We start from the raw sequence: 18,686 nt of genomic DNA, 5'->3' as shown, positions 1-18,686 counted from the left end.
TTGCCGAAACAACTCTGCTCATGTGAATGCAGTTCATTTTCACCAGTAGCAACAGATATTTCAGCATCAGGAGCTTGAGTTTAGAGATGATGTTCCTGCCTTGTGGCCTAAACCTCCTGGGAAAGTGATGTGTTAAAAAGATGGTTGACCATTTTGAACCAGAAACAAGAGAGGAGTAGATGGGGGACAGAGGGGAGGCAGAGGGAGAGAATAGGAGGACAGGAGGGTGGGGGAACTGCAGTTGGGATATAAAATAAATGAAAAAATTTAATTTAAAAGACACATGGTGACATTGTTCCCTACAAAAGAAGTCCTAGCCAGACAATCCAAGAGCCCACTAACATTGATGGAACCCATACCCAGGATCCTTGTCTTCTCTGGTGGGTAGGACTTTACTGAGTGCCTCAAAATTTTAAAAAAATTTAGATACCAGTGTTCATCTAACACTAATAATTGATATATATTCTTCTTCCTCTTGCTCAGAAATTCTGATTTTCCCATTTGTTTTTAGTAAATCAAGTTGTATTTGTCCCCTTTCCTCCTCACTTCTTCTCCTAATTGCTCCCTCCAGTTTCCCCTCCCAGATTCTCCAATCTGATCCCCTTTATAACAGTTTCCTGATTTGTCTTGGGAGCTGAGGCGCTATGGATTCCACGGCAGGAAGACAGCACAGGAGACTGAGGGCCGCGAGGTTCTCTCACGGATGCCCGTCATTAGCATCTTAATCCTCCAGGACCAGTTTCACCGTTCCGGTAGAGAATGGTGTTTCTGAGGGCTGAGATGCAGGTGCCAACTGGCTCCACTTAGCTGGGTTTCTGCTTCTTGTCCAGTTTGTCTCTGGGGCACCTCTGGAGATCGTGCCTGGCTCCATTCATCCCCTAGAGGGCAGAGCTGAGTCCCTAACCTTGTGCTGTGCATTGTCCTGAGCCTCTTTGTCTGCTGTTTGTGAGGTGACTGCAGAGAAGAACATGTCCAGCAGGGGTCGCGGTGCACACGGATGTTCGCTGGGAGCACAGCCTTGTCTGGGAAGGAGAGCTAGACTCCGGGTTCTCAAAACACTGTTTTTCCATGCATTCTAAGTACTCTTTGTTTTGGAAAGCAAAGATTAAAGGGTTTTTTTTTTTCGCTATAACTAAATAAATTTTGTTTAGGGGAGAAATCTTGGGAGTTGGGTTTTGTTCTGCTGTTCAGGCTTGCCTCAGCCTCCTGAGCGTGGGACTAGATACAGAAGCACACAAAAGAGCCTGGCTCCCAACAAAGTTTCACCTTTCAGGAAGCAAAACGATTTCTTACAACCTTTCATTTCCTTCTCTTGCAGCATTAACTACAGAGATAATGCCATATTGGTGCTTTTAATCAGATTTTAAAAATGATGTGTATGTGTGTCTGTCTGTATGTGGGTGTCTGCATGTGAGTGCATGTGCCCCAGGAGTTCAGAGGGTATAGGTTCTCTGAAGACTGAGTTGTGAGCCACCTGACGTGGTTACAGAGAGCTTAACTCTGGTCCTTTGGAAGAGTAGCATGATGCCCTCGAGCACTGAGCCATCTCTTTATCCACACACGGGTTCTTAAACTATGGCTTTTCACCGCACAGGGAACCTTACAAGTGAATGTGAATATCCTAATTCTAGTTAAACCCTACAACCGAAATGTCAAGGAATGGTACTGGGAGAGAGATGGCTTGGTGGAAAGTACCTGCCATGCAATGGTAAGGACTTGAGTTTTAATTCACAGAACCCATGTAAATGCTGGACACAGCAGAAGTATATGCACTCTCAGGGTTCCTATGGGGAGATGGCATGCAGAGACACTAGAATCTCCAGAAATGCCAGGGCCAAGGAGACTGATCTACAGTGGAAAAAAAAATAAAGAAAAGCTGTCTCAAAGAAGGTGAAGTGGAAAGACTGCCACCTGAGGTTGTCCACTCGCCGTGGCACACACGCAGTTACACATGGCCTCTATTTTCTCCCTGCCTGCCTCCCACACTAAAATCAGAAAAACCCCATTGCCTTCAACATATTAGAGAATTCCAAAGGCAGGAAACTTCAGTCAGGATTTCAGAGACGTTTATGGGAGAAGGGAACTGGAACAGTGAGTCACAGGTTCCCTCCAAAGTCTCATGCTTCTGCTTTAGCTCTGCATCCTCACGTGATGCAGACAGAGCTCTCTGCTCTGTCCCCCATGAGGTCCCCAGTTCAGCTCTTCATTGACATGTCCTTGTGAACTCAGCCGAGTCATGTAGATTGTTACAGCTCCACCTGTGAATGGTGTGAGATGTGTGTGTGACACAACACACTCCACCCTGTCTTCTAGGTGGCATTAACAAAGCCCAGAACTGAGTGTGTCTTTTGTAAGAGCAACAAAGAGAGTTGTATGTGCCATGTCAATATTAGACCTGGGCCCTAGTTCATGTTGTTCATACCTGAACCTTGGTTCTGATATTTCATGAACAAAAAAGAAGGGGATCATTAAATTCCAAACAGCTGCTTTACTTGGAGAAATACCGACTTAAGATGTGATTATGTTTCAGAGATATCAGTGGGCATTGCTGTGCTCAGTAGAAGTAGAGGAAGGCTCACTGGATCCTGGCTTTAGAGGGAACTCTTGGTACCTGGAAATGTGAATCTGGAATCTTACCTGTGTCATTAAAGTAGTGATGGATTCAGTACTCCTCAACTCCTAAGGATTGAGAAGAAAGCAAATGATAAAGAAATCCCTATATAACACAAATAAAATGTTTAAGAAAAGAAAGAAGAAAGGAAAAGGGATTAATTAAGTGAAAGATGATTTTGCTCCTCTCTTGGGGTTTTGATTTCTGCCAGGATTGAATTATTTCAAAATCTCCTGTGTTTTTTAAACTTTGTTTAAATAGATGTCTGAGGAAACCCAGCAGAACATTATCCAGTGTTAACCCAAAACAAAATTTTAAAGTTTTTTTTTAAATTACTAAAATAACAACTGCTAACACTATAATGTTTTGCCTTATATCATGAGGAAGCACCAACTGAACCCGGATAATTAGAAGTGGGGCTCTAGAAATTTTCCATATAACCTATAACTTTAATACTTCTTTCCTCCAGTATCTGATATTAGTTCCCAGATAACCCTTCTTGATATGAAGATCTTATTTATGCTTAAGTCCAGTATATATAGTGGTGTTATATTTATTAATAGTATACACCCATATCTCCCTATATTTTATCTCATTTTATTTTATTTGCTATATTGCCTAGACTGATCTCATATTTGTGAGCTCAAATGATCCTCCTGCCTCAGATTCCCAACTCTCTGGGACTACTACAGGCATACACTACCACTTGCCTATAATTCATGTCAGCTCTAGGCCATTTATAAAAACACAATGTAAATAGGAAGTAAATAGCTTTCATTCTATATTGTTTAGGGAAGGATGACAAGGAATGATACCTCTTCAGTACATACACATTATTCTAACATTTTTGGTCTTTAGTTGGTTGAATTGCAGATGGCCAAGACTCCAGCAGTGAAGACCAATGCTGCATGATGAGGTGCCCTATCTCACCATTTCTGTCCATACCAAAATGCTTAGAAATAAGCTAAGAAAGCAAGTAGAAACTTAAGACAATGACTGGGAAAATAACCTTTTGCAAACTTCAAAGTTTTTATTTAGTTATGAATTTGTGCCACATCTCTAGAAACACTGACGATACTAAACACATCAGTAGCAACAAACAATACAGAAGCATGTAATGATCCAGGCAAGATGCATGTATCACCAGACAGGCAGAAGTCCTTTTACAAATGTGTTAAGAAAAGATGTTAGTTATATAAGGGTTTAAAATATTTAAAATTATAATTCAAAGATAAAATTTTAACAAAGTTTATGTAAAAAGGTCCTCGAAGTTAGTCTTTTGAGGTTTTCTTTTTTACAAAGACTATCGTTAAAATTCCCCAGGGTTCAGTGAGTGAAGGGTGTTTAACACATGGGCAATTAAAAAAATCAAAACAAAAGAAAAGCTAGCCTTCCTTTCATGGTGATCAGAGAAGGCCAAATGAAAACAACAATGAAACGGCACTCTTTTGATCAGAAGACTGCCAAACATTAAATAGAGGAATAAAATTGGTACAATCCTGAACAGTTACTGCCACACGCATTCAGTATGTATTACACTTGGTTTAGGGGTCAGGAAAGCAAGAGCATTTCATTAAAGGGGGCTGGATGAGGCAGGAGCAGGTGGGAGACCCCAGGTGCTATACTCACGGACTGTCTGTAGTCAACGAGGCTGCTGGAGTTAAGAGGACACAGACACTTTCACATGGGAACAATAGATGACATAACCACAGAGCCCACAGGAAATGAAGTGGAAAGCCTCAGACTAATGGCATAGGTTCAGCAACCCCTGATGATGTTTCCACTTCAGTGATGATAGCATTCATTACTGGGATGAATAATTCAAATTATTGACAGTGTGCTAAAGGAATCAGGAAAATTCAAGGACTCAAAGAGAAAGTCCCTTTCTAATGAGGCCTATTAATCTGCTGATGAGGGCCTTATGCTTTAGTGTCAGAGCTTCTCTCTGATGGGAGTTCTTTCAAAGACGGCAACCGTTTCTAAGGAGTGGTCCTAGACTCTGTGCTGATAAGTTTGAGGCCTGCGCTATTTCGCCTTTGTCTACTAGAGTCACCTGAGAAGAGAAAACTCCAACTGAGAAATTGCATCCATTATATTGGCCAATGGGCACGCCTGTCCAAGCATTTTCTTAACTAAAGATTGGCATGGGAAGGCCCATCCCACTGTGGGCAGAGACCCCCTTGGGAAGGTGGCCCTGGGTTGCATAAGAAAGGAATATGATAAAGGTCAGAGGAGCCAGCCACCAGAGCAGTGTTCCTCTGTGGTCTCTGCTTCAGTTTCTGCTCAGGCTCTTGCCCTGACCTCTCTCCAGGATGGACTGCTAGCTGTAAGATCCCTAAACCCTTTCCTCCCCAAGGTGCTTCTGGTCAGCCACAAAAAAAGACAAACTAGGCCAACACCCTCTCTCAGTGCAACAGGGCAACACTTTTCAAGAAGACTGTGAGAAAAATGCAAGCACTAAAGCCACACCCAGATAGCAGCTTAGGGCAGATACAGAGACCCATCCTGCATGCATTAGAGCAAGTCCCACAGGGCAGGGAACCCTAATTGCTCTTTGGGCTGACGAGGGAGGGGAACTTTACCGGGGGAGAAGGAGGGAAATGGGAGGCAGTGGTGGGGTGGAGGCAGAAATCTTTAATAAATAAATAATTAATTAATAAATAAAAATAATGTCTCCGAGGAAATATGGATAAGAATTTTGTGAGAGCCTGGTACACGAAAAGATTTCATCTGAAGAATGTGTTCTGCTAAAGCCAAAGCCTATTTGAGGAAAACATTAGGCTATGGCGTTCTTACAGCCCCAAGTACTATATCCCTGAGACCTTTAACATCTTTTCCGAGCTAACCAGATGAAGCAGTAAATGGAAATTCAGTTTTGAGCCAACCCATGTGATTTCAGCTCAAAGTTGTCATAGTTACCAGATTCTCACTAGACACTATTGGTACATTACAGTCTCTCTAGCCCAGTGCTTCTCAACCTGCGTGTCGCGACCCTCTGTTTTCTCAGGGGTCACCTAAAACAATCAGAAAACACAGATATTTACATTACATTCCTAACAGTGGCAAAATTACCGTTATGAAGTAGCAACAAACATAATTTTAGAGTTGGGGGTCATTATAACAGGGGGAATTGGACTAAAGGGTCGCACACAGCGTTAGGAAGGTTGAGAACCACAGCCCTAGCCATTCTCTCTCCCAGAAGTCTCTAGCTGTTCTCCCTCCCAGAAATCAGGCCTTGGCCCCAGCTGCCTGCTGTGACCTTGCAGCTTTCCCAGAGCTGAGTTCCCTCCCTCCCCTTTGCAGCTGCAGACAAAGCTAGTCTCTCTCTCAGACTCCAAAGAACCTTGAATTTTATTTTGTTTATTTATTAAAAATTTCTGCCTCCTCCCAATCCCCCATTTCTCTCCCATTCCCCTCACTCCCCCTCCCTCTGTATACCTAAGAGAAGTCAGGGTGACCTGCCCTCTGGGAAGTCCAAGGCCCTCCCCCCTCCATCCAGGTCTAGGAAGGTGAGCATCCAAACAGATTAGGCTTCCAAAAAGCCAGTATATGCAAAAGAATCAAAACCTGGTGTCATTATCATTGGCTTCTCAGTATGCCCTCATTGTCAGCCGCATTCAGAGAGTCTGGTTTGATCACATTCTCATTCAGTCCCAGTCTAGCTGGTCTTGGTGAGCTCCCATTAGATCACTCCCACTGTCTCTGTAGGTGGATGCACCCCTCGCGGTCCTGACTTCCTTGCTCATGTTCTCCCTCCTTCTGCTCTTTATCTGGGCCTTGGGATCAGGACACGCCCTTTGTTCTTTGGGCATGAAAAGACACCCTATGGCCCCCTTAAAATCACATTGTACAGCACTGCACGGTGCAATGTGTTAGCTCCCCTAGGAACCAAAGGGTCTTTTCATTTAGGAAGTCACCAAGCTATCCGCTATCCCTGGTGGCTTTCTCTCCTGATGAATCTCATCTTTGGACTTGACAGCCCACTCACTCTCCCTCCCTGCAGACATGGCTGCTTGTGGCCTTGATGCCATCATTTTTCCTAACAAAACCCACCTGAAGGGTAATTCATCACTGCTTCAGTTGTGTGACTAAGCTTTTCCTGGGGAGATGCAACACAAACACCTACTCATCCCAGGTAGGGAACTCATGACAGAATAAAGCACAGGTACTACCAAAGCCCGTCTTGGTGAATCGATGAATTGTTTTTTAATGTTTATTTATTTCATGAGCATTGGGGTATGTCTGTGTGAGGGTGTCAAATCCATCACTTGCAGCTGGATTACAGACAGTGGTGAGCTGCCATGTGGGCACTGAGAATTGAACCCTAATCCCCTAGACAGCAGTCAGTGCTCTCAACCACTGAACCATCTCTCCAGTCCCGAACCAATGAGTTTCACTGAGGTTAGTTACAGGAATATGGGTAAGGGGTTGCTTACAGGAGCTCAAATGATTCAAAGACAGCTGTATCCACAAGGCCCACTCCAGCATGGTGACAGCTCCCAAAGCTGGGGCCCTAGAGAACATTGTACATCCTGCAGGCAGCTCCACAGGTTGGAGGGTGCCCTTCCCAGGTGTCCCAATGGGTTAAATCTTTCCAGGCAGCTGGGCTGGTTTCTGCTTCTCTCAGGCAGCTGGGCTTGGAGTCTTCAGTGCAGCTTAGATCCTCTCAGGGTCTTCTTTGCAGCTTGTCTTGTCTGAGAAGGACTCTCAGAAATCTTCATTGCTTACTCTGGGATGCAGGGGCCCAGTGGATTTGGTCAGTTTTAGGGACTTCCTGAAGCCATTTTGAGTTGCTTACATTCTGCCTTAAGGAGCTTTCTGCATAGTGGGATGGTATAATCTTGGAGAAAACCATCACACAATAGCTTCCTTTCTATGGATCTGTCTTCTGTATATTATAGCAACAGTCATCTATTTTGTAAATCCTATATTGTGGGAATGGGTTTGTGGCAGAAGGGTGTCTCTGTGTGATTTTTCCTGGGGAAACACACTCAAATATCTATTCATCCCAGAGAGAGAATTGAGGAGAGACTGGAGAAACATTCTTCCCTAGTCTAAATCAATGAACCAACTAAGTTTATTGAAGTTACTTACAGGCTAACAAGCGAGGGTTACTTGTAGGACAATGGATGACACAAAGGCATTTGTATAACCCAAAAGGCCACTTTAGTGTGGCTGAAAACTCACAAATTTGCGTCCTTAGGGCTCTCAGTGTAACTGAAATGTCCTTCACCAATGAGGCTCCCCCTCTGGAGTTATTGCTTCTGAATCTTACAAGTTTTGAGCTTGTTGACCCTTGTTACTTCCTTTTAATCCCTGACATTTAAAAAATATTCCTTCCTTCCTTCACTCATTCATTCATTCATTCATCTGTTTATGTGTGTGGGTATTCTGCCTGTATGTATGTCTGTGTACCACATGCATGCAGTACCTGCAGAGGTCATAAGAAGGCATCAGATCCCTCAGAACTGTAATTACAGATAGTTGAGATCTACCACGTAGGTGCTGTGAATCAAACCTGAATCTTTTGCAAGAGGAAAGTACTTTTAGCCATTGAGCCATCACTCCAGCCCCAGGTTTTTGATTCTTACATTCCTCCTTCTTTCTTTCAGAATGCAATGTTGCGATGAGAAGAAAAATACTTTAACAAGGTTGTGGTGAAGCTTAGAGGATATGTTCTGCATTCAGTAAATGATTATTGTTAGAAAAATAAAATGTTATGACACAATTAATACAAATTTACTTAGTAAAAATTATATATATATGCACATCTGTCCTTTGGTGTTCAAAGAGAGAGTTGCTTCCAGGACCTTTATCAGATAGCAATAATCTCTAATAGTGGTGTAGTATTTATATAAAACCCACAAACATCTTTCCATAGATATCACATAATCGCTAGATTCTTCCATTTATTTATATGTATTACTCTGTGTGTGTGTGTGTGTGTGTGTGTACTGTGTGCAGGTGCCCATGGAAGTTGCAGTGTTGGATCCCTTGAAGCTGGAGCAACTGGCAGTTGTGAGCTGCCAGATATTGGTGCTGAGAACCAAATGAGGGTTCTCTGGAAACAGCAAGAATCTCTGGATTCTTTATAATGTCTAACACAAAGTAAATATTATATAACTACTTTTTAAAGTATAGTGCTAGGAGAATTTTAATAAGAAAAATCAGCTGAGCAGTGAACATGCATGCCTTTAATCCCAGCACTTGGGAGGCAGAGGCAGGTGGATGTCTGTGAGTCTGAGGCCAGCCTGGCCTACAGAGTGAGTTCCAGAATAGCCAGAGCTACACAGAGAAACCCTTTCTCAAAAAACAAAGAATATTGATTCAGTAAAAACAATTTAAAAAATATTTTCAATCCACAGTTTGTTGGATCCACAAATGTGAAACTCGTGGTTATAGATGGGTTTTTGTTATTATTGTTTGTTGTTTTGCTTTTTTACTTGGTTTTTCAAAATAGGGTTTCTGTGCCTTAATCAACATGTTCCACCCTTAGAACGACTTCCATAAGTTCGTGTATTTGGGAGTTGCTGCTGGGATCCTCTTCATATTGTAGGAATGATGGAGGATGATCTTATAGAAGTGTTCCACGGTAGCATTATGGCACATAGTAAAAGTGCAATAAATGATGACTCCTTTGTTATTATCATAATTATATTTATTGTTTACAGCACAGAATGTGAATTCTGTAGGCATACTGAGTTGAATTTTAGGTCTTAGGGAGACTGTTTCTCTCATGACAATATTTAGAAACAATTTTTCTTTAAGATCTGGTAAGATGTTTCTTTTCCTCTTTCACAATGGTCTCTGACATAATAACCAGAAACTGACCTATTAAGAAAACGAATTCCAAGGAGTGAGGTAAAGACTGAGAAAGAATTAGTTTGGGGCTATGAGAGAACCTTCTCTGGGAGACTAACACGGTATGCTAACAAATCAAAGCCTCGTGATAGACTAAACAGGCTTTTGAGTTTGCTGGCCAGTTTGGTCTAACAGACCCCAAAACAGGCTCTTACCAGTGCCATTGCTTAGCCTTCAGAGCTTGAGTGTAAGACTCTACTGCTGAGGATGTTACATACTTGAGTCATAGAACATGGGTCAAGCTGGTACTGACCTGGAAGCTCCATTCACAGTGGCAAGTTTTCTTAAGGCTGGGAGGTGCTATTATACTACTAAGGGGGAAATAATCATCAATCTTACCCAGATATGATTCTGTGAGTTACAATAATTTCTTCCCAGTCAAGTTATTCCCAATGGTGCATTAGGGGTGCAGATGCCATGAGAATAACCAACCTTTTTGATAGGATTTCAATTCCTTTCCACAAGATGAAACCTATACCTGGCACCATTATCAAGACCCAAACATGTGACGAGGTAGGTCTTAGGCCTTAGGGGAGAACCTACCATGATTATTCTGCTAAATGGACACAGTATTAAACCAGCTCCTAATAATATATTGGTATAACCACAGATTAGTGAATCTGTCAACTCCCATTTAGAGAAGTTTTCTTTTGCTGTAGGCGGTTATCAACATAGAGACTCACAACTGACCAAGGTACAGAGAATACGAGGCTGTGAAATGCTCATCCCTAAGTGCGAAGTGTACATTACAACTCTCCTCCCAAGGCGGAGATGTCATTTCAGAAGAGGGGGTTGAAAGATTGTAAGAGCCATAGAAAGTTGATGCCTAAAATAGTGTTTTTCGGACACAATAGGTAGTTGCATATAGGAATTCACACAGATTGAATCAGCAGGCACAAGTCCTGTAAAATCCAAACCCAAATCATCCCACCATGGAGTGGGGAGATGGGAACCAAGTCCTAGCCCTAGATGAGGTGCTACTGGCAATTAATAACTTTTTTAAAATTTTTTTTATTATTTATGGGCCTTTGAGCTGTGACTCTTCTCCTTCTTCTATCCCTATTATTCTTAGGTTTGGTCTTTTTATTGTATCCCATATTTCCTGAATGTTTTGTGATGAGAATTTGTTGGCTTGCGGTTTTCTTTGATCAGTGCATTTATTTTTTTTATGGTGTCCTCAGATTCTGATATTCTTTCTTCTATCTCTTGTATTCTATTGATTATGCTTGTTTCTGTAGTCTCTGCTCGTTGATCTCGATTTTCCATATCCAGCCAGTCCTCAATTTGTGTTTTCTTCCTTGCTTCCATTTCAGTTTTCAATTCTTGAACTGTTTCCATTACCTGTTTGATTGTTTTTTCTTGGTTTCCCAGGGTATCATTTACGCATTTACTCATTTCTTCAAACTTTTTGTTATACTTCTCATCCATTTCTATAAGGGCATTTTTTACATGTTGTTTAAAGAACTCTATTGCTTTCATAAAATCAATTTTTTCTGCTTCTTCTGTGTTAGGGTGTTCAAGACCTTCTGTTGTAAGTTCATTGGGTGCTGGTGTTTTCATGTAGTTTTTCAGATTGTTGGGTTAATTATTGCCTTGGTGCCTGCCCATCTCCTCCTGCCAATGCTAGTCTTCTAAAACAGGATCAGATTTCCCTACTAGTGAGGGACCCCACTTACCAAATGGCACTGATCCATTTCCTGGCTCCCGCTGTGGGCCAAGATCCCTCTCACCACTCAGAAGAGTCTTCAGGAACAGGACCAGGCTCCCCGTTTGCCAGGAACCTCACCAACAAAAGGCCTACCACTCTGTGACAGCCACCAAAACAAAGAAACTCCTGCTGCCCTCTGCCCCGAGCACCCGACACAGCGCCCAAACAGTCTGAACTGGGTGATCCTGCAGCCCCGCGAAAGGGAGGGGGAAGGAAGGAAGCCCCTGGGCACAAGCTGGGATGGGCCAGAAAGAGAGAGGTCACAGCAGAGGGGAAGCAGCCCCAGCAGAGGGGAGCAGCGCCCCCAGACTGACCTGGGAGTGAAGGGGGTCAGGGAATGCCCCCGCTCTGCTTCCTGGATCCTTCTGCAGGTCAAGAACACTCTCACCACTCAGGAGGGTCTTCAGGGACAGGACCAGGCTCTCCGTTCGCCAGGGACCTCGCCAACAAAAGGCCTACCACTCTGCAGGCCAGAAAACCTACTTGATTTAGTTGTAGTGGGACGATCTGCTCTCAGTGTGGGCTTCACTGTTTCAAGCTTGAACCATGAAAAAATATAAGTTTGCGACTGCGCCGTGTCCGCCATGTCTGCGCTGGAGTCTGTGCCTCGTCTGTGCCACGTCTTCTCTAAGGAATGGATGGGTGGCTGCTTGTTTGTTCCCAGCTGCTCAGACCTTCTCTAAGGAATGGATGGGTGGATGCTTGTTTGTTCCCAAGTGCTCAGACCAAGACACAGCCACTCTAGCCCAGAAGCCGGTTATAAGCGTGGCATAGAGAGCTCAAACTGCAGACTAGGGGCCTTTCAACACGAGGCCTGTTACATGGAAAGGACCTGCTCTAGCTCGGTGGGAACCTCCAAATGTTAGGAATATTTCCTAAACGAGTTCTCACAGTGCAGCTGCCAAGCTCACATGCTCTCTCCCGACAAGGGAGCCCAAGGCGCGGAGCAGGAGAGAAACGATGATTTCTTTTTTATTATTTAATTAAAAATTTACACCTCCTCCCATTTCTGTCCCACTTCCACCCATTCCCCTTCCTGTCCCTCTCCAGCCCAAAGAGCAGTCAGGGTTCCCTGCCCTGTGGGAAGTCCAAGGTCCTCCCACCTCCATCCAGGACTAGGAAGGTGAGCATCCAAACAGACTAGGCTCCCACAAAGTCATTACATGCAGTAGGATCAAAACCCAGTGCCATTGTCCTTGGCTTCTCAGTCATCCCTCCTTGTAAGCCACGTTCAGAGAGTCCGGTTTGATCACATGCTCCATCATCCAGTTGGCCTTGGTGCACTCCCATTATATCAGTGAGTGGGTGCACCCCTCGCGGTCCTAACTTACTTGCTCATGTTCTCCCTCCTTCTGCTCCTCATTTGGACCTTAGGAGCTCAGTCCAGTGTTTGAATGTGGGTCTCTGTCTCTATCTCCATTCATCACCAGATGAAGTTTCTATGGTGATGTGCAAGATATTCATCAGTATGGCTATATAGTATAGGGCCATTTCAGGCAACCTATCCTCAGCTGCCCAAGGATCTAGTTGGGGAAATCTCCATGAACACTTGGGAATCCCTGTAGAGTCAAGTCTCTTGCCAACCCTAAAATTGCTCCCTTAATTAAGATATGTACTTCCCTACTCCCATATCCACCCTTCCTCCATCCCAATAGTCCCATTCCCCCAAGCTCTCCCCATCCTCCCCTTCTCACTTTTTTCCCCATTTCCCCTTACCCCCACACCACCCCCACCCCCAAGATTCCAATTTTTGCCTGGCAATCTTATCTCCTTCCAATATCCAGGAGGATAACTATATGGTTTTCTTCGGATTCATCTTATTTAGCATCTCTAGGATCTCATATTATAGGCTCAATGTCCTTTATTTATGGCTAGAATCCACTTATGAGTGAGTACATACCATATTCAATTTTTTAGGGTCTGGGTTACCTCACTCAGGATAGTGTTTTCTATTTCCATCCATTTGCACGCAAAATTCAAGGTGTCATTGATTTTTACCACTGAGTAGTACTCTAATGCTTACATATCCCCCATTTTCTTTATCCATTCTTCCATTGAGGAGCATTTAGGCTGTTTCCAGGTTCTGGCTGTTACAAATAATGTTGCTATGAACATAGTTGAACAAATGCTTTTGTAGTATAATAGAGCATCTCTTAGGTATTGCTGAATCCTGGGGTAGGTTGATCCTGAATTTCCTGAGAAACCACCACACTGATTTCCAAAGTGGTTGCAAAAGTTTGCATTCCCACCAGCAATGGATGAGTGTTCCTCTTACTTCACATCCTTTCCAGCAAAGGCTATCATTGATGCTTTTGATTGTAGCCATTCTGACATGTGTAAGATAGTATCTCAAAGTTGTTTTGATTTGCATTTCCCTGATTGCTAAGGAGGTGGAGCATGACCTTACATGTCTTTTGGCCATTAGAACTTCTTCTGTTGAGAATTCTCTGTTCAGTTCTGTGCCCCATTTTTTAATTGGGTTAATTAGCTTTATAAAGTGTAGTTTCTTGAGTTCTTTATATATTTTGGAAATCAGAACTTTGTCTGTTTCGGGATTGGTGAAGATCTTCTCCCAATCAGTAGGTTGGCTTTTGTCTTAATGACAGTGTCCACTGCTCTACAGAAGCCTCTCAGTATTTGGAGGTCCAATTAATAAAATGTTGCCCTTATTGTCTGTGCTACTGGGGTTATACGTAGGAAGTGGTCTCCTGTGCCCATGTGTTGTAGAGTACTTCCTATTTCTCTTCTATCAGATTCAGTGTGTTTAGTTTGATATTGAGGTCTTCAATCCATTTGGACTTGAGTTTTGTGCATGGTGATAGATATGGGTCTATTTTCATTCTTCTACAGGTTGACATCCAGTTGTGCCAGCACCATTTGTTGAAGATGCTTTCTTTATTCCATTGTATAATTTTAGCTTCATTGTTGAAAATCAGGTGTTCATAGGTTTGTGGGTTAAAATCCAGGTCTTCTACTCGATTCCGTTGGTCAACATGTCTGTTTTGTGCCAATACCAAGCTGTTTTCATTATTGTAGCTCTGTAATAGAGTCTGAAGTCAGGGATGGTAATGCCACCAGAAGTACCTTTAATGTACAAGATTGTTTTGGCTATCCCGGGTTTTTTGTTTTTCCATATAAAGTTGATTATTGTTCTCTTAAGGTCTGTGACGAATTTTGTTGGGATTTTGATGGGGATTGCATTGAATCTATAGATTGCTTTTGGCAGAATTGCCATTTTTACTATGTTGATCCTCTCAATCTAAGAGCAAGGGGGATCCCTTCTTCAATTTCTTTCTTCAAAGACTTAAAGTTCTTGTCAAATAGATCTTTCTCTTCCTTGGGTAGAGTTATACCAAGATATTTTATGCTATTTGTGGCTATCGTGAAAGGTGATGCTTCTCTGATTTCCCTCTCTGCTTCTTTATCCTTAGTGTATAGGAAGGCAACTGATATTTTGGAGTTGATCTTGTATCCTGCCACGTTACTAAAGGAGTTTATCAGCTGTGTTCTTTGCTGGTGTTTTTGGGGTCGCTTATGTACACTATCATATCATCTGCAAATAACGAAAGTTTTACTTCTTCTTTTCCAGTTCAAATCCACTTGATCTTCTTATGCTGTCTTATTGCTATTGCTAGAACTTCAAGCACTATATTGAAGAGGTATGGAGAGAGTGGACAGCCCTGTCGTGTTCCCGATTTTAGTGGGATGGCTTTGAGTTTCTCTCCATTTAATTTAATGTTAGCTGTCAGCTTGCTGTATATTGCTTTTATTATATTTAGGAATGAACCTTTTATCACTAATCGCTCCAAGACCTTTATCCATAAAGGGGTGTTGAATTTTGTCAAATGCTTTTTTCGAATCTAATGAAATGATCATATGGTTTTTTCCTTCAGTTTATTTATATGGTAGATTATACTGATAGATTTTCATATGTTGAACAAGCCCTGCCTCTCTTGGATGAGGCCTACTTGATTGTAATGTATAATTTTTTGGACGTGTTCTTGGATTTTGTTTGCCAGTATTTTACTGAGAATTTTTGCATCGATGTTCATGAGTGAAATTGGTTTGTAATTCTCTTTCTTGTTTAAGTCTTTGTGTGGTTTTGGTATCGGGGTGACTGTAGCTTCATAAAAGGAGTTTGGCAATGACTCTTCTGTTTCTATTTTGTGAAACACCTTAAGGAGTATAGGTATTAGCTCATCTTGGAAGTTCTGGTAGAATTGCATTGAAACCATCTGGTCCAGGGCTTTTTTTGGTAGGGAGGTTTCTGATTACAGCTTCTAATTCCTCACGACGCACAGGTTTATTTAAACTGTTCACCTGATCTTGACTTAATTTTGGTATATGGTACTTATCTAAAAAAGTGTCCATTTATTTCACATTTTCTAATTTTGTGGCATACAGGCTTTTGTAATAAGAGCTAATGAATCTCTGCATTTCCTCTGTGTCTGTGGTTATGTCCCCCTTTTCATTTCTAGTCTTGTTAATTTGCAGGATCTCTCTGCCGTGTGATTAGTTTGGATAGGGGTTTGTCAATCTTTTTGATTTTCTCGAGGAACCAGCTTTTTGTTACATTGATTCTTTGGATTTTTTTCTGTGTTTCTATTTTGTTGATTTCAGCCCTCAGTTTGATTATTTCCAGTTTTTTACTCCTCCTAGATGAATGTTTCTTTTTTTCTAGAGCTTTCAGGTGTGCTGTTAAGTCTCTAATGTGTGCTTTCTCCATTTTCTTTATGTGGGCACTTAGTGCTATGAACTTTCCTCTTAGCACTGCTTTCATAGTGCCCCATAGGTTTGGGTATGTTGTGTCTTTATTTTCATTGAATTTAAGGAAGACTTTCTTTATTTCTTCCTTGACCGAGGGGTGGTTCAGTAGTTGACTGTTCAATTTCCATGAGTTTGTAGGCTTTCTGGGGTCAGAATTGTTGTTGAATTCTAGCTTTATTCCATGGTGATCCGATAGTACACAGGTGGTTACTACAATTTCTTTGTATCTATGGATGTTTGCTTTGTTATCAATTATGTGATCAATTTTTGAGAAGGTTCTATACGATGCTGAGAAGAAGGTATATTTTTTCTGTTTGGGTGGATGTTCTATAGATATCTGTTAAGTCCATTTGGTTCATTACATCTGCTAGTTCTCCTATTTCTCTGTTGTTTCTGTCTGGTTGACCTGTCCATTGGTGAGAGAGGAGTATTGAAATCTCCTACTATTAGAGTGTGAGGTTTGATGTGTGCTTTGACTTCTAGTAATGTTTCTTTTACATATGTGGGTGCTTTTATATTAGAGGCATAGATATACAGGATAGAGAGTTCCTCCTGATGAATTGTTCCTGTTATAAGTATAAAGTGTCCATCTCCATCTCTTCTGACTGATTTTAATTTGAAATCAATCTTGTTAGATATTAGTATAGCCACACCTGCTTGTTTCTTTGGTCCATTTGATTGGAAAACCTTTTCCCATCCCTTTACTCTGAGGTAGTGTTTGTCTTTGAGTTTGAGGTGTGTTTCTTGTAAACAGCAGAATGTTGGATCCTGATTTTGTATCCATTCTCTTAACCTGTGCCTTTTTATAGGTGAATTGATCCATTGATATTAAATAATATTAATGACCAATGGTTGTTAACTCCGGTTTTTTTTTTGGTGGGTAGTGTTTGTGTGTTTCCCTTCTTTTAGTTGTGCTGGTGGAGGGTTGTCAGATGCTTGTGTTATTATGGGTGTTATTGGCTTACTTGGTTTGTGATTTTTCTTCTAGTATTTTCTGTAAGGCTGAGTTTGTGTCAATGTATTGTTTAAATCTGTTTTTGTCCTGGAATATCTTGTTTTCTCCATCAATGGTGAATTCAAGCTTTGCTGGGTATAGTAGTCTGGGCTTACATCCGTGGTCTCTTAGTATCTGCAGCACATAGATCCAAGACCTTCTGGCTTTCATGGTTTCCATTGAGAAGTCAGGTGTAATTCTGATAGATTTCCCTTTATATGTTACTTGACCTTTTTCTTTTGCTGTTCTTAATATCTGTTCTTTATTCTGTATATTTTGTGGTTTGATTATTATAGGGCATGGGGATGCTTTCTTTTGATCCAGTCTATTTGGTGTTCTGTATGCTTCTTGTACCTTCATGAGAATATCCTTCTTTAGGTTGGGAAAGTTTTCTTCTATAATTTTGTTGAATATATTTTCTGGGCCTTTGAACTCTAATTCTGTTTCTGCTACCCCTATTATTCTTAGGCTTGGTCTTTTCACGGTGTCCCAGATTTCCTGAATGTTTTGTGTTAGGAATTTGTTAGATTTGTTTTGCTCTTAAATCAGTGAGTTAATTTCCTCTATAGTATCTTCAGTGTCTGAGATTCTTTCTTCTATCTCTTGTATTCTGTTGGTAATACTTGTCTCTGTAGTTCCTCTTCGTTTACCCAGATTTTCCATATCCAGCCTTCCCTCGGTTTGTGTTTTCTTCATTACCTCCATTTCATTTTTCAAGTCTTGAACCGTTTCCCTTACATGTTTGATTGCTTTCTCTTGTTTTTCTTGGGTATCTTTGAGAGATTTATTCATTTCCTCTACCTTTTTGTTTGTCATCTCTATTTCTTTATGGCAGTTTTTCACCTCCTGTTTAAGGTCCTCCATTATTTCCATATAGTTCCATTTAAAGTCAAATTCTTCTATTTCTTCTGGAGTAAGGTGTTCAATTCTTCTTGTTTTGGATCCCTGGATTCTGGTGATGACATGTTGCCTTTCAGGTTGTTGGAGGAAATCTTGCATTGGTGCCTGCCCATATCTTCCTTCAAATGGAACCAGGAGAGGCCTGGTGTCTTGGTCTAGTCTTTTGTGTGACTGACTCTGTGGGTGGATCTCCTCATTGCAGGAGCAGGAACTGTTCCTGTCTGGATGGAAAGCCTCAGCACTGAAACAGGGATGCCTGGTATCCCAAGGACACTGCAGACAAAAGGGCGAATGTGGGGGGCAGGGCAGAATCGAGTATAACACAGGAGACCCTGTAGCACAAGCTGAAGGTGCCCGCACTCCATTGCAGAGATCTTCAGGCTTGCCGGGCCTGCAGACACTCACCCCTCTGGGTGGGTAGCCTTAGTGCACGAGCAGGAAACTGTTCCTGAGCCAAGGATTTTGCAGACAACAGGGCAGGCTTGGGGGAGGCTGGGTCATGTGTAACAAAGACACCCCTGCAGCAGGAGCTGGGGGAAGGGGAGTTGTGCTCTCTTCCAGGACAGGCCGCCCAGGGATAGCACACACTCACCTGTCCAGATGAAACTCTTCAGCACTGAAACAAGGATGTCTGGTAGCCCAAGGACACCGCAGACAAAAGGGCTAACTTGGGGAGCAGGGCGGGGTCGAATAGAACACAGGAGACCCTGCAGCACAAGCTGAAGGTGCCCTCACTCCCTTGCAGGGACCTTCAGACCTGCCCGGCAGGCAGACACTTGCAATTGATAACTTCTGGAAGAGGTGAAGTCAGTTCTTTTGGACAGTATAGTGCTTGGTAGGTTAAT

Source organism: Microtus pennsylvanicus, chromosome X (genome assembly GCF_037038515.1).
Source record: "Microtus pennsylvanicus isolate mMicPen1 chromosome X, mMicPen1.hap1, whole genome shotgun sequence".
NCBI classification, from domain to species: Eukaryota; Metazoa; Chordata; class Mammalia; order Rodentia; family Cricetidae; genus Microtus; species Microtus pennsylvanicus.
This window is presented reverse-complemented; position numbering follows the sequence as displayed.